We start from the raw sequence: 13,955 nt of genomic DNA on the forward strand, positions 1-13,955 counted from the left end.
GTAATGTGCTGTAGCTTAACCCCTTCCCAACATATGACATACTGTTAAGCCATATGCCATGTTCCTGCAGATGTGCAAAATTTGGACCTGGGCCCCCACCAGCATGTTGGTCAGATGTATGGGCCCTTGTAGCATTCTAGATCCGATAATGATGCGCGTGTTCGTCCCTGCCTTGGATGTTTCCCATTGTAGCCCCATCCTATAATAATGTCTCTCATTCTAGGCCCCTTCCTGGTATAATGTTCCCCATCCTGCGCCCCTTCCTGTTATAATATCCCCGATCCTGGGCCTCTTCCTGTTATAATATCCACCTTCTGTGTATAATACCCCGCATCCTGAGCCCCTTTCAGCAATAACGTCCCAATCCTGGGCTCCTTCCTGGTATAATGTCCTTGGTCCTGGGCCTCTTACTGTAATAATGTCCCCCATCCTGGCCCCTTCCTGTAACAATGTCCCCAATCCTGGTACAATGTCCCCCATCCTATAACAATGTCCTCCATCCTGGTATCCTGTCCCCCATCCTAGGCCCCATTCTGGTATAATGACCTCCATCCTTGTGCCCTTCCTGGTGTAATGTCCTTCATCCTGGCCCATGTCATGGTATAATGACCCCCATTCTGGTATAATGCTCCCTATCCTGGGCCCTTTCCTTGTATAATGTTCCCCATCCTGGGCCCCTTCTTTATATAATGCTCCCCATCCTGGGCCCCTTCCTTGTCTAATTCTCCCCACCCTGAGCCCCTTCCTTGTCTAATGCTCCCCATCCTTGGCCCTTTCCTGGTATAATGTTCTGTCGTTCTTTTCTAATACATTAAATAAACAAAAATAAATGATTCTTCTTACCTTCCTGCGCTCCCACGACATGCGGCGTCTTCTTCTGTAGCTGATTTCAGTGTGCCGGCAAGGGCAGCGCATGACGTCACTTCCATGCGTCGCTCGTGACTGGCACGCCGACATCAGCTACTGGCCTTTGATTGGCTGGCGGCATGCATTGCAGCTCAGGGACCCGGCATGTCCCTGCGCAGCAATATACTTCAGCCGAATGTGCGTCCTCAGACTGTGGAAGTGCCATAAATATATGAGATGGGAATACCACTCTGCCACTGTGCGTTCCTTTATGCACTTTACCCTCCTTTTTGGCACTCTTTGTGGTAAGAGACTACCTTAAAAAATGTTTTATGTGACATGTATCTGATTATTTGTGGGCAGGAGCATTATTTAGATGGATACCTGATGCATATGGCAAGTGTAAATCCAATGACTATGGAATACTTATGGATTACTTTTTGATATATTATTACACTCATTGGATTGTCTTGATATACTAACCTTATGCTATATTATCTATATTGCTCATGTCCCACTGTGACCATATGCGTGACCATATATGTATACTTTGTAACATATCTTGCTACATTGGTAATCTAATTAGTGTCTTTATACTATCCGTATTATGTCATTTCTCTTTTTACTATGTACGTTTTTTAACTTGATGGAATAAAAATTTATATTTTTTACGCCAATTAACTCTTTCTTCTCCTATGTACCCATGTGTTTCATGAGTTGGCTCAGTTTGGCAAATCTGGGATATATTTCCCCCCGGATATGCCAACTTTACCCCTATAGGGTCTATTTAGTTGTATCACTCTGAGTCTATGTCTGATCCAGAGATACAATAATGAACATGAATCCTTATATATCACGGATCTTGCAGCCGCCTTTACCTGCTTGGACATAAGTGTTACATAGTTACATAGTTTAAAAGGCCGAAAAAAGACAAGCGTCCATCCAGTTCAGCCTATTTCTTGTGCACTGCAGCTATTCCGCAGCGTTGATCCAGGGGAAGGCAAAAAAAAACCATGCGGTATAGGCCAATTTACATCATTGAGGAAAAATTCACTTCCCGACTCCAATCTGGCAGTCAGATTAAATCCCTGGATTAATTAACTATCACTAAGCATAAGATGTAATTTTATTGTTCTCAAGAAAGGCGTCCAGTCCTCTCTTGAACTCATTAAGTGAGTTGGACATCACCACTTCCTCTCCCAGAGAATTCCAGAGTCTCACAGCTCTGACCGTAAAGAATCCCCTTCTATGCTGGTGCAGGAACCTCCTTTCCTCCAGACGCATAGTGTGCCCCCTCGTCTTTGTCACCATCCTTGGTATAAACAGGTCATGGGAGAGATCTCTGTACAGCCCCCTGATGTATTTATACATGTTTATGAGGTCTCCCCTAAGCCTTCTCTTTTCCAACGTAAATAGGCCTAATTTGGACAACCTCTCTGGGTATTCTAGTCCCTCCATTCCCTTTATTACCTTAGTCGCCCTCCTTTGTACCCTCTCTAGCTCCAATATGTCTTTCCTGAGCACCGGAGCCCAGAACTGTGCACAATATTCTAAGTGCGGCCTTACCAGCGCTTTATACAGAGGAAGAACAATGTTCTCATCATATGCCCCTATTCCTCTTCTGATGCATGCCATGACTCTATTTGCCTTCGCAGCTGCTGCCTGACACTGGGCACTCCAATTTAATTTGCTGTTAACCAAGACGCCCAGGTCCTTCTCCATGTCAGATTTCCCCAACGGTTTCCCATTTAATATGTATGGGTGACTGCTGTTTTTCTTTCCCATGTGCATGACCTTACATTTATCGGCATTGAACCCCATTTGCCATTTTTTGGCCCAACTCCCCAATTTATCTAAATCCTCCTGTAGCTGTGCCCTATCCTCATCTGTATTAACTACGTTACAAAGTTTAGTATCATCTGCAAATATTACTATTTTACTATGCAACCCTTCCACTAGATCATTAATAAATATATTAAATAATATAGGGCCCAAGACAGACCCTTGAGGCACCCCGCTAGTCGAGACGCAGTTATAAAAGGAATCCAATTTGTCCGCATTAATCAACTGCAGGGCATCTTGATTGGCAAATAGATTGATCACTTTGGGGTACCAAGTGTTCAGCAACTTTTCTTCTGTCTTGGCACAAGCCAAGGATACGCTGTTCCTCAGGGATTCACATTCTACAGGACCCCTGGACCTGACAAAGAATAAAGCACTTTATCATATTAAACCTGACAGGGCACACCTGTGAGGTGAAGACCATTTCCGGTGACTACCTCTAGAAGCTCATCAAGAGAATGCCAAGAGTGTGCAAAGCAGTCATCAAAGCAAAAGGGGGCTACTCTGAAGAACCTAGAATATAAGACATATTTTCAGTTGTTTCACACTTTTTTGTTAAGTATATAATTCCACATGTGGTAATTCATAGTTTTGATGCCTTCAGTGTGAATGTACAATTTTCATAGTCATGAAAATACAGAAAAATCTTTAAATGAGAAGGTGTGTCCAAACTTTTGGTCTGTACTGTATATATCCACCCATATACAGCATACATATACACACATATACAGTATACATATATACACACCCATATACAGTATACATATACACACACATATACAGTATACATATATACACACATATACAGTATACATATATACACACATATACCAGTATACATATATATACACCCATATACAGTATATATATACACACATATACAGTATACATATATATACACACACATACAGCATACATATATATACACACTTATACAGTATACATATATACACACATATACAGTATACATATATACACACCCATATACAGTATACATATACACACACATATACAGTATACATATATACACACATATACAGTATACATATATACACATATACACACACATACCAGTATACATATATATATATATACACACGCCCATATACAGTATACAGTGCTGGCCAAAAGTATTGGCACCCCTGCAATTCTGTCAGATAATGCTCAATTTCTTCCTGAAAATGATTGCAATCATAAATTCTTTGGTATTATTCTCTTCATTTAATTTGTCTTCAATGAAAAAAACACAAAAAGAATTGTCCTAAAGCCAGATTGGATATAATTCCACACCAAACCTAAAAAAGGGGGTGGACAAAAGTATTGGCACCCTTTGAAAAATCATGTGATGCTTCTCTAATTCGTGTAATTAACAGCACATGTAACTTACCTGTGGCACCTAACAGGTGTTGGCAATAGCTAAATCACACTTGCAGCCAGTTAACATGGATTAAAGTTGACTCAGCCTCTGTCCTGTATCCTTGTGTATACCACATTGAGCATGTAGAAAAGAAAGAAGACCAAAGAACTGTCTGAGGACTTGAGAAACCAAATTGTGAGGAAGCATGAGCAATCTCAAGGCTACAAGTCCATCTCCAAAGACCTGAATGTTCCTGTGTCTTCCGTGCGCAGTGTCATCAAGAAGTGTAAAGCCCATGGCACTGTGGCTAACCTCCCTAGATGTGGACGGAAAAAAAAATTGACGAGAGATTTCAACGCAAGATTGTGCGGATGGTGGATAAAGAACCTCGACTAACATCCAAACAAGTTCAAGCTGCCCTGCAGTCCGAGGGTACAGCAGTGTCAACCCATACTATCCGTTGGCGTCTGAATGAAAAGGGACTGTATGGTAGGATACCCAGGAAGACCCCACTTCTTACCCCGAGACATAAAAAAGCCAGGCTGGAGTTTGCCAAAACTTACCTGAGAAAGCCTAAAACGTTTTGGAAGAATGTTCTCTGGTCAGATGAGACAAAAGTAGAGCTTTTTGGGAAAAAGCATCAACATAGAGTGTACAGGAAAAAAAAAGAGGCATTCAAAGAAAAGAACACGGTCCCTACAGTCAAACATGGCGGAGGTTCCCTGATGTTTTGGGGTTGCTTTGCTGCCTCTGGCACTGGACTGCTTGACCGTGTGCATGGCATTATGAAGTCTGAAGACTACCAACAAATTTTGCAGCATAATGTAGGGCCCAGTGTGAGAAAGCTGGGTTTCCCTCAGAGGTCATGGGTCTTCCAGCAGGACAATGACCCAAAACACACTTCCAAAAGCACTATAAAATGGTTTTAGAGAAAGCACTGGAGACTTCTAAGGTGGCCAGCAATGAGTCCAGACCTGAATACCATAGAACATCTGTGGAGAGATCGCAAAATGGCAGTTTGGAGAAGGCTCCCTTCAAATATCAGGGACCTGGAGCAGTTTGAAGTGACCGCGGGCAAGGCCGCGCATTGGTATCTATGATCTGGCCCAGCAAGATACCCACACACAGACTCTATCTTGACAACCGTATCTTTACTCGCATACATTTTTAACACAGCAAAGAAAAAAAAACAATAAATGACAACCGTAAATATGCACAGTAATAACGTGTACTGATAAGCTGACCCTCACTGTCCCTACTCACACGTTACCAGTCCTTTACTCTAGAAGGATGTGTCCCCCGTCGCAGGCCTGTCTGTCTTTGCAGGAAGGCGTCCCAGCCGGAGAAAAAACAGGAACAGCAGAATTCGCGGAAACAAAGGAAGGGATACTTCGGCCTCTCGCCAGAGGTCCCGCTTACAGTCTCTCTGATCCGGATAGAAGCTCTGGTGGGTCCCCTTATGTAGTCCACACTCCAGTAGCAGGGAGTGTAACAGCTGAATCCTTCAGCAGTGCAGGAGCTGGGGAAGGCTCCGAGGATATGGTGTCAGATAGAAGAAATCACGTTGAGAGTCTCTCCTGCGCCACACACGAGGGCCTGCACACCGTCCTGGCTCTTTTCACAGACCACAGCAGACTCTGCGCGCGCTTTTTCCTGCTTCCCACTTTGGTCACGTGACTCTCTAGGGCGGGACACAGGAGGCTCAGTCTTTTTCTCTGTCATCACACCCTGCGCAGGTGCAACCTCTGGCCACAAGGTGGCAACATCATCCTGTGTAATCACTTCTGTAACAGGCTCTATATCAATTATCACAGAACAGCCAGAGACGGCCAGCTCACTACAAGTTTGCCAAAGAAGAATGGTCTACAATTCCAGCAGAGCATTGTAAGAAACTCATTGATGGTTACCGGAAGCGGTTGTTCGCAGTTATTTTGGCTAAAGGTTGTGCAACCAAGTATTAGGCTGAGGGTGCCAATACTTTTGTCCGGCCCATTTTTGGAGTTTTGTGTGAAATGATCAATGATTTTATTTTTGCTTCATTCTCTTTTGTGTTTTTCCTTGCAAGCAAATTAAATGAAGAGAATAATACCAAAGAATTTGTGATTGCAATCATTTTCAGGAAGAAACTGAGTATTATCTGACAGAATTGCAGGGGTGCCAATACTTTTGGCCAGCACTGTACATATATATATACACACACATACAGCATACATATATACACCCATATACAGTATACATATACACACATCTACAGTATACATATATATACACCTATATACAGTATACATATATACACACCCATATACAGTATACATATATACACAGTATAGATATACACACACATATACAGTATACATATATATACACACACATACAGTATACATATATACACACCCATATACAGTATACATATACACACCCATATACAGTATACATATATACACACCCATATACAGTATACATATATATATACATACAGTATGCATATACACATATACAGTATACATATATATATATATACATACATATAGAGTATCTATAATATAACGCTACAAGCGTCCCTCTGTCTGAAGCCTTTATAGTCTGCGCTAGTGCGACACGCCTGCACAGTCTGGCTCCAGACTGAAGAACGCATGGAGCCGTTACAGGTAAGAGGAGTGTATGGTGCTGGAGATCACGGTATGCGTATACACTGAACACATACCGCGATCTCTGGCGCCATACTTACATACTTACCTGACCGGGATGAGCGCTACCGCGGCGCTTCTGTTCGGTCCGGAGTCCGGGGGAAGAGGGAGGCATTGAAATCGGCACATGCGCATAGCGCTATCCGGCGCCATTTTACTGAAGACACATTTGCAATGTGTCTTCAGCAAAATGGAGCCGGACAGCGTGGTATGAGCACACGCGTACTTCGGCGCCGCACTCCTCCCCCGGCCTCCAGCAGAACGGGAAACAGCGCTGGAGCACAGGGAAGAAAGGTGAGTATAAGTGTTTATTTTCTTGTATGTGTGTGTAGCATGATAGGGATGAGGGGTGCCATACATACCAGGATTGGGGGGTGAGGGGTGCCATACATACCAGGATTGGGGGGTGAGGGGTGCCATACATACCAGGATTGGGGGGTGAGAGGACCATACATACCAGGATTGGCGGGTGAGGGGACTATCCATACCAGGATTGGGGGGTGAGGGGTGCCATGCATACCAGGATTGGGGGGTAAGGGGACCATGCATAACAGGATTGGGGGTGAGGGGACCATGCATAACAGGATTGGGGGTGAGGGGTGCCATGCATAACAGGATTGGGGGTGAGGGGTGCCATGCATATCAGGATAGGGATGAGGGGTGCCATGCATACCAGGATTGGGGATGTGAGGGGGTACCATAGATACCAGAATAGGGATGAGGGGGTACCATGCATACCAGGATTGGGGGTGAGGGGTACCATGTATACCAGAATTGGGGGGTGAGGGGACCATGCATACCGGGATTGGGGCTGAGGGGTGCCATGCATATCAGGATAGGGATGAGGGGTGCCATGCATACCAGGATTGGGGATGTGAGGGGGTACCATAGATACCAGAATAGGGATGAGGGGGTACCATGCATACCAGGATTGGGGGTGAGGGGTACCATGTATACCAGAATTGGGGGGGGGGGCATGCATACCAGGATTGGGGATGAGGGGTGCCATGCATACCAGGATTGGGGAATGAGGGGTGCCATGCATACCAGGATTGGGGAATGAGGGGTGCCATGCATACCAGGATTGGGGGTGAGGGGTGCCATGCATACCAGGATTGGGAAATGAGGGGTGCCAAGTATACCAGGATTGGGGGTGAGGGGTGCCATGCATACCAGGATTGGGGGGTGAGGGGTGCCATGTATACCAGGATTGGGAGGTGAGGTGACCATGCATACCAGGATTGGGGAATGAGGGATGCCATGTATACCAGAATTGGGGGGTGAGGGGACCATACATACCAGGATTGGGGGGTGAGGGGACCATGCATACCAGAATTAGGGGGTGAGGGGTGCCATGTATACCAGGACTGGGGAATGAGGGATGCCATGTATACCAGAATTGAGGGGTGAGGGGACCATGTATACCAGGATTGGGGGATGAGGGGTGCCATGTATACCAGGATTGGGGGTGAGGGGTGCCATGCATACCAGGATTGGAGAATGAGGGGTGCCATGTATACCAGGATTGGGGGGTGAGGGGACCATGCATACCAGGATTGGGGGGTGATGGGTGCCATGTATACCAGGATTGGGGAATGAGGGGTGCCATGCATACCAGGATTGGGGAATGAGGGGTGCCATGCATACCAGGATTGGGGAATGAGGGGTGCCATGTATACTAGGATTGGGGGTGAGGGGTGCCATGCATACCAGGATTGGGGGGTGAGGGGTGCCATGTATACCAGGATTGGGAGGTGAGGGGACCATGCATACCAGGATTGGGGAATGAGGTGTGCCATGCATACTAGGATTGGGGGGTGAGGGGACCATACATACCATGATTGGGGGGTGAGGTGTGCCATGCATACCAGGGTTGGGGGGTGAGGGGACCATACATATCATGATTGGGGAATGAGGTGTGCCATGAATACCAGGATTGGGGGGTGGAGGGACCATGCATACCACAATAGGATGGGGGCAGCACAAATACCAGGATGGGAGACCATATACCAATAAAAATGCTCGCCACCCGGGCGTAGAACGGGTTTAATAGCTAGTACATATATACACGCATATATACAGTAATACAGCATATACATACACATATATATACTGTATATACACACACACACAAATATATATACAGTAATACAGCATATACATACACATATATACTGTATATACACACACACACACACACATATATACAGTAATACAGCATATACATACACATATATACTGTATATACACACACACACACATATATATATATATCTGGCGACAGGGCCCCGCTGCGTCCTCTGTGTCTCTGTACAGATATAAGTGTAACACGTACTGGATCCAGCACAGGTGACAGTCTGCCATAGAGCTGACGTGCAGTACATACACTGTGTTATGGGGGCGCTCACCTGTGCGGACCCCGCGCTCCGGCCGCTACTTCTCTGCTCATATAAGGTCTCTCTTTCTGCCATTAAATAATTCGGTTGTCATGGCAGTGGAGGCGGGGCGTTGGTAGGGGGCGTGTCTGGTATAGGGCAGATTGGGGCGGGGCTGTCATGCAGTGCTTGTCTCATCGCTGTAATTTCCTGCTGATGCCACCTGGTGGACAGCATTGGTCAGTACGCGCTGAGAATGCTCACATGGTGGGGGAGGGGCAGCTTATATATGTATATACACAGTCACAATGCAGTTAGGGTTATGTTCACACAGTGTTTATTTAAACGTTTTTTTCCACATTATAAAACTCAGTGTTGTCAGGAAAAGCATTGCCTGTATTTTTGATGTATGCCTCATACAAAATACATTTTTGAAGATTTTTTTTAATCTTCCATCCTATACTCGGGCACTGGCTGTATATTGTTGAGGCCCCGGGACTTGCTTAGATCCGCTGGGTGGCATTGCCAGCTGCATTGCAGTAAATGGGTGACCTGAAATCCCACATTTATCCTGTGACCAGTTAGGGACTGTTTTTTCTTAAAGAAGGGGCTCGTGTTATTAATCCCAGACAATCCATTAATGGAGTTTCCAGTAGTATAATAATGATGATTTATCCTGGGGATGGGTTATCAAGATCAGATCGGTGGGCTCCGACACGCGGCACTGGCTCTACCCATCAGCTGATTGCAGCGCTCAAGTGTAAATAGTGTGAAGATTGAACATCACCGCTCCATTCACTGTACTGCGGGTCCTGCAGATCAGCTAATATTCATGTAATAGGAGCTGATCTGCAGCACCAGGGAGCGGCCACTACACAGTGACCAGAGCTGTGATGTTCAGCTCCTCAACACTGTTTACATCTGATCTCGACCGAAGCTGCAAACAGCTGATTAGTGGAGGTGACACGTGCCGGACCCCCACAAATCTGATATTAATGAGATAACCAGGGGATAGGCCATCAATATGTTTGTCCTGGAAATTCCCTTTAAGGCCCACCTGCACATACTATGTATATATATATATATATATGGCAAAGAGTGGGAAGGGGTTAATCAAAGGCTCATAAAACGGACAAACAACACAAATATTGGTTTCTATCTTTTACACATTTGGGGTAGCCCTTAAGAGGGCCGGAGAGAGAGAGAGAGAGAGAGAGAGAGAAGAGAGAGAGAAGAGAGAGAGAAGAGAGAGAGAAGAGAGAGAGAGAGAGAGAAGAGAGAGAGAGAGAGAGAGAGAGAAGAGAGAGAGAAGAGAGAGAGAAGAGAGAGAGAAGAGAGAAGAGAGAGAGAAGAGAGAGAGAAAGAGAGAGAGAAGAGAGAGAGAGAGAAGAGAGAGAGAAGAGAGAGAGAAGAGAGAGAGAAGAGAAGAGAGAGAGAAGAGAGAGAGAAGAGAGAGAGAAGAGAGAGAGAGAAGAGAGAGAGAAGAGAGAGAGAAGAGAGAGAGAAGAGAGAGAGAGAGAGAGAGACCAAGAGAGAGGAAAAAAAAGAGAGACCCAACCAGTGCAAGGCTAAGCCGGGCAGGTGGTAGCGGCTATTTATACCCACTGCTGATCTCTGATTGGTGGAAGATCTGGGTGTGGCTGCTCTCTGATTGGTGGAAAATCTGGGTGTGGCTGCTCTGTGATTGGTCAGCATTATGACCTCACAGTGGCGATGACTCATACCTCCTGGGTGGTTCTTCTGGGCGGTTCTGTTTTCTGACTGGTGGAAATTCTAATCAGCATTATGACCTCACAGTGGCCGTGACTCATGTTTCATGGACTGTTCTATCTGGGTGACCTGATACATGCTGATCTCTGATTGGTGGAAATTCAAGTCATCTTCATGACATCACAATCAGCATGTTATTACTGCTGAGATGTTCAGTTTTTTCCTAAATTTCCTACGTTTTGTCCTAATTTATTAGCACATATATACCACTCATTCCTACAATCAAAGGATCAGGAAACCCCTCTGAAATCAATATCCTACAATTTACCCCAACAGCAAAAAAACAACTATAAACAAAATACCAAAAGGTATATCAGATTATTAATGAGCAAATAAAAGACACAATCACATAAAAAGAATCTTTAGAAAGGTGTAGAAAAAATGCTGTAAAGTAAGAATGCTTCAAAAATAGAAATGTTAATGATCTATTTAATCAATTAACAAAATACAAGTGAATGAACAAACAAAAAATCTAGATCCAATCAATATTTAGTGTGACCAACTTTTCACTTTAAAACAGCGTCAATTCTTCTAGGTACACCTGCGCAAAGTCAGGGATTTTGTAATAATACAGTCAGGTGTCTGGTCATACACCATGGCAAGACTGAGCAAGAATACACAAGGAAGTTATACTACATCAGCAAGGTCTCTAAGGCACAAATTTCAAAGCAGATTGAGGGTTCAAGATGTGTCATTCAAGCACTTGTGAAGATGCACAAGAAAATGTGCAACGTCGAGGTCAGTAGATGCAGTGGTCGGCCAAGGAAACTTAGTGCAGCAGATGTATGACACATTATGGTTACTTTGCTTCAAAAGCAGAAGATGTCCAGCAGTGCCATCAGCTCAGAACTGGCAGCAACCAGTGGGACTCAGCTTCACTCATCTACTGTTCAGAGAAGACTGGCCAGAAGTGGTCTTCATAGCAAAATTGTGGTGAAAAAGAAATATCTTCCACATCAAAACAAGGCCAAGTGACTCAACTATGCATTAAAACAGAGGAACCAGGGTGTAGAAAATTGGCAGGATGTGCTCTGGACGGTTGAGTCAAAATATGAAAAATGTTATTACAGAAGAGATTTTGTTCACTGAAGGGCTGGAGAGCAGTACAATAATGAGCGTCTGTGGGCAATAGTGATGCATAAGCACGGTGGAGGGTCCAGTAAGTTTGGGGCTGCATTTCAGCAAATGGAGGTGGAAATTGGGTCAGAATTATTGGTTCCCTCAATGCTGAGATATAGAGGCAGATACTTATCCATCCTGCAATATCATGAGGGAGGTGTCCGATTGGATCCAAATGTTTTCTTCAGCAGAACAACAACCCCAAACATACAGCCAATGTCATTAAGAATTATCTTCAATGTAAAGAACAAGGAGTCCTGGAAATGATCTGGTCCCACCTAGTGGAGTAACTAGAGTCTGATAGGCCCCCACCGGCATGTTGGTCAGATGTATGGGCCCTTGTAGCGTTCTGGATCCTATAAAGAAATATGTGTTCTCTCCCTATGTAGTAATGTCCCCCATCCTGGCTCCTTCTTGTAATAATCTCCCACATGCTGGGCCTTATGCTATGACATTTTCCCCCACCTGTGCCCCTGTCTGGTAATGTCCCCATTCTGGCATCATTTACTTCATTCTGGTTTAATGTCCCCATCCTGGTATAGTGTCCCCATTCTGATATAATGTCCCCATTTTGGTATAATGTCTCTAACCTGGTATAATATCCCCCATGCTGGTGTAATGCTCCCAATTCTGCTATAATGTCCCCAAAGCTGGTATAATGCCCCACATCCTGGTATGGTATCTCCAGTTCTGGCATAATGTCCCCCATGCTGCTATAATATCCCCCATACTGGTATAATATCATCATTGTGATGTAATGTCCCCATTCTGATATAGTGTCACCCATCCAGGTATGGTGTACCCCATTCTGGTATAGTGTCCCTTATTCTGGTATAATGTCCCCAATTCTGGTATAATGTCCCCAATTCTGATATAATGTCCTCATTCTGATATAATGTCCCCATCCTGGTATAATGACCCCCCATCTTGGTATAATGACCCCCCATCCTGGTAATGACCATCATACTGGTTTAATGCCCCCCATCCTGGTACAATGCACTCCATTCTGTTACAGTGTCTCACATTCTGGCATAATGACCTAATTCTCGTATAATGTACCCATTCTGGCATAATGTCCCCCATCCTGGTATGGTATCTACTGAGATGCCATCCTGGGGATGGGTTATCAATATCAGATAGGTGGGCTCCGACACGCGGCACTGGCTCTACCCATCAGTTGTTTGCAACGCTCAGATGTAAATAGTTTGAAGATCTGAACATCACTGCTCCATTCACTGTACTGTGGGTCCTGCAAGTCAGCTAATATTCATGTAATAGGAGCTGATCTGCAGCACCAGGTAGCAGCCACTACACAGTGACCAGAGCTGTGATGTTCAGCTCCTCAACAATGTTTACATCTGACCTCTGCCGGAGTTTCAAACAACTGAGTAGTGGAGGAGCCACGTGCCGGACCCCCACAAATCTGATATTAACTCCTTACTGATGTCAGGCGTAATAATATGTACCTGCGACCTGGGCCTATTGGACCAGGTGCGTATTATTATGCCTTGGCGATCGCACCCATACAGAGGCTGTGCTGGCGCGATCGCTGCCGGGTGTCAGCTGATTCTCACAGCCAACACCCGATGCTTTGTGCCAGGAGTGGGGCCGCACCGCTCCCTCGAAATGTTGCGAACTAAGTCGATCGCAGCATTCCGGGAGCAGGGGGGAGGTAAGCGCGACTCTCTTACCTTGAATCAAAAACTGCACTGTGAGCACGGGGTCCCGATAGTTGCTATGATGACCCGATGTCGTCATGACAACATCCGGGTCACCAGAAAGTTACTTTGATCATGCGCAGTGCACAATCAAAATAACTTGTGCGTGTGCAGCGCTGACAGGCTGCATGCATAGAGATGCTGCTGCTGCATCTCTATGCTGTACAAGCGATCGGCCTGCAAAAAATGAAAGTCCCATAGTGGGACAAAGTGTAAAAGTAAAAAAAAGTGTAAGAAAGTG

General features: G+C 45.1%; 1 pseudogene; it reads right to left on the reverse strand.

The window, feature by feature from the left end:
• LOC141220798 (dynein axonemal heavy chain 12-like) overlaps positions 1 to 9,223 on the reverse strand; it is a 48,197-nt pseudogene extending 38,974 nt beyond the window's left edge.
• Between the last annotated feature and the right edge of the window lie 4,732 nt (positions 9,224 to 13,955).

The sequence above is a fragment of the Phyllobates terribilis genome, unplaced genomic scaffold (assembly GCF_046119375.1).
Source record: "Phyllobates terribilis strain yellow unplaced genomic scaffold, ASM4611937v1 Scaffold_299__1_contigs__length_2334479, whole genome shotgun sequence".
NCBI classification, from domain to species: Eukaryota; Metazoa; Chordata; class Amphibia; order Anura; family Dendrobatidae; genus Phyllobates; species Phyllobates terribilis.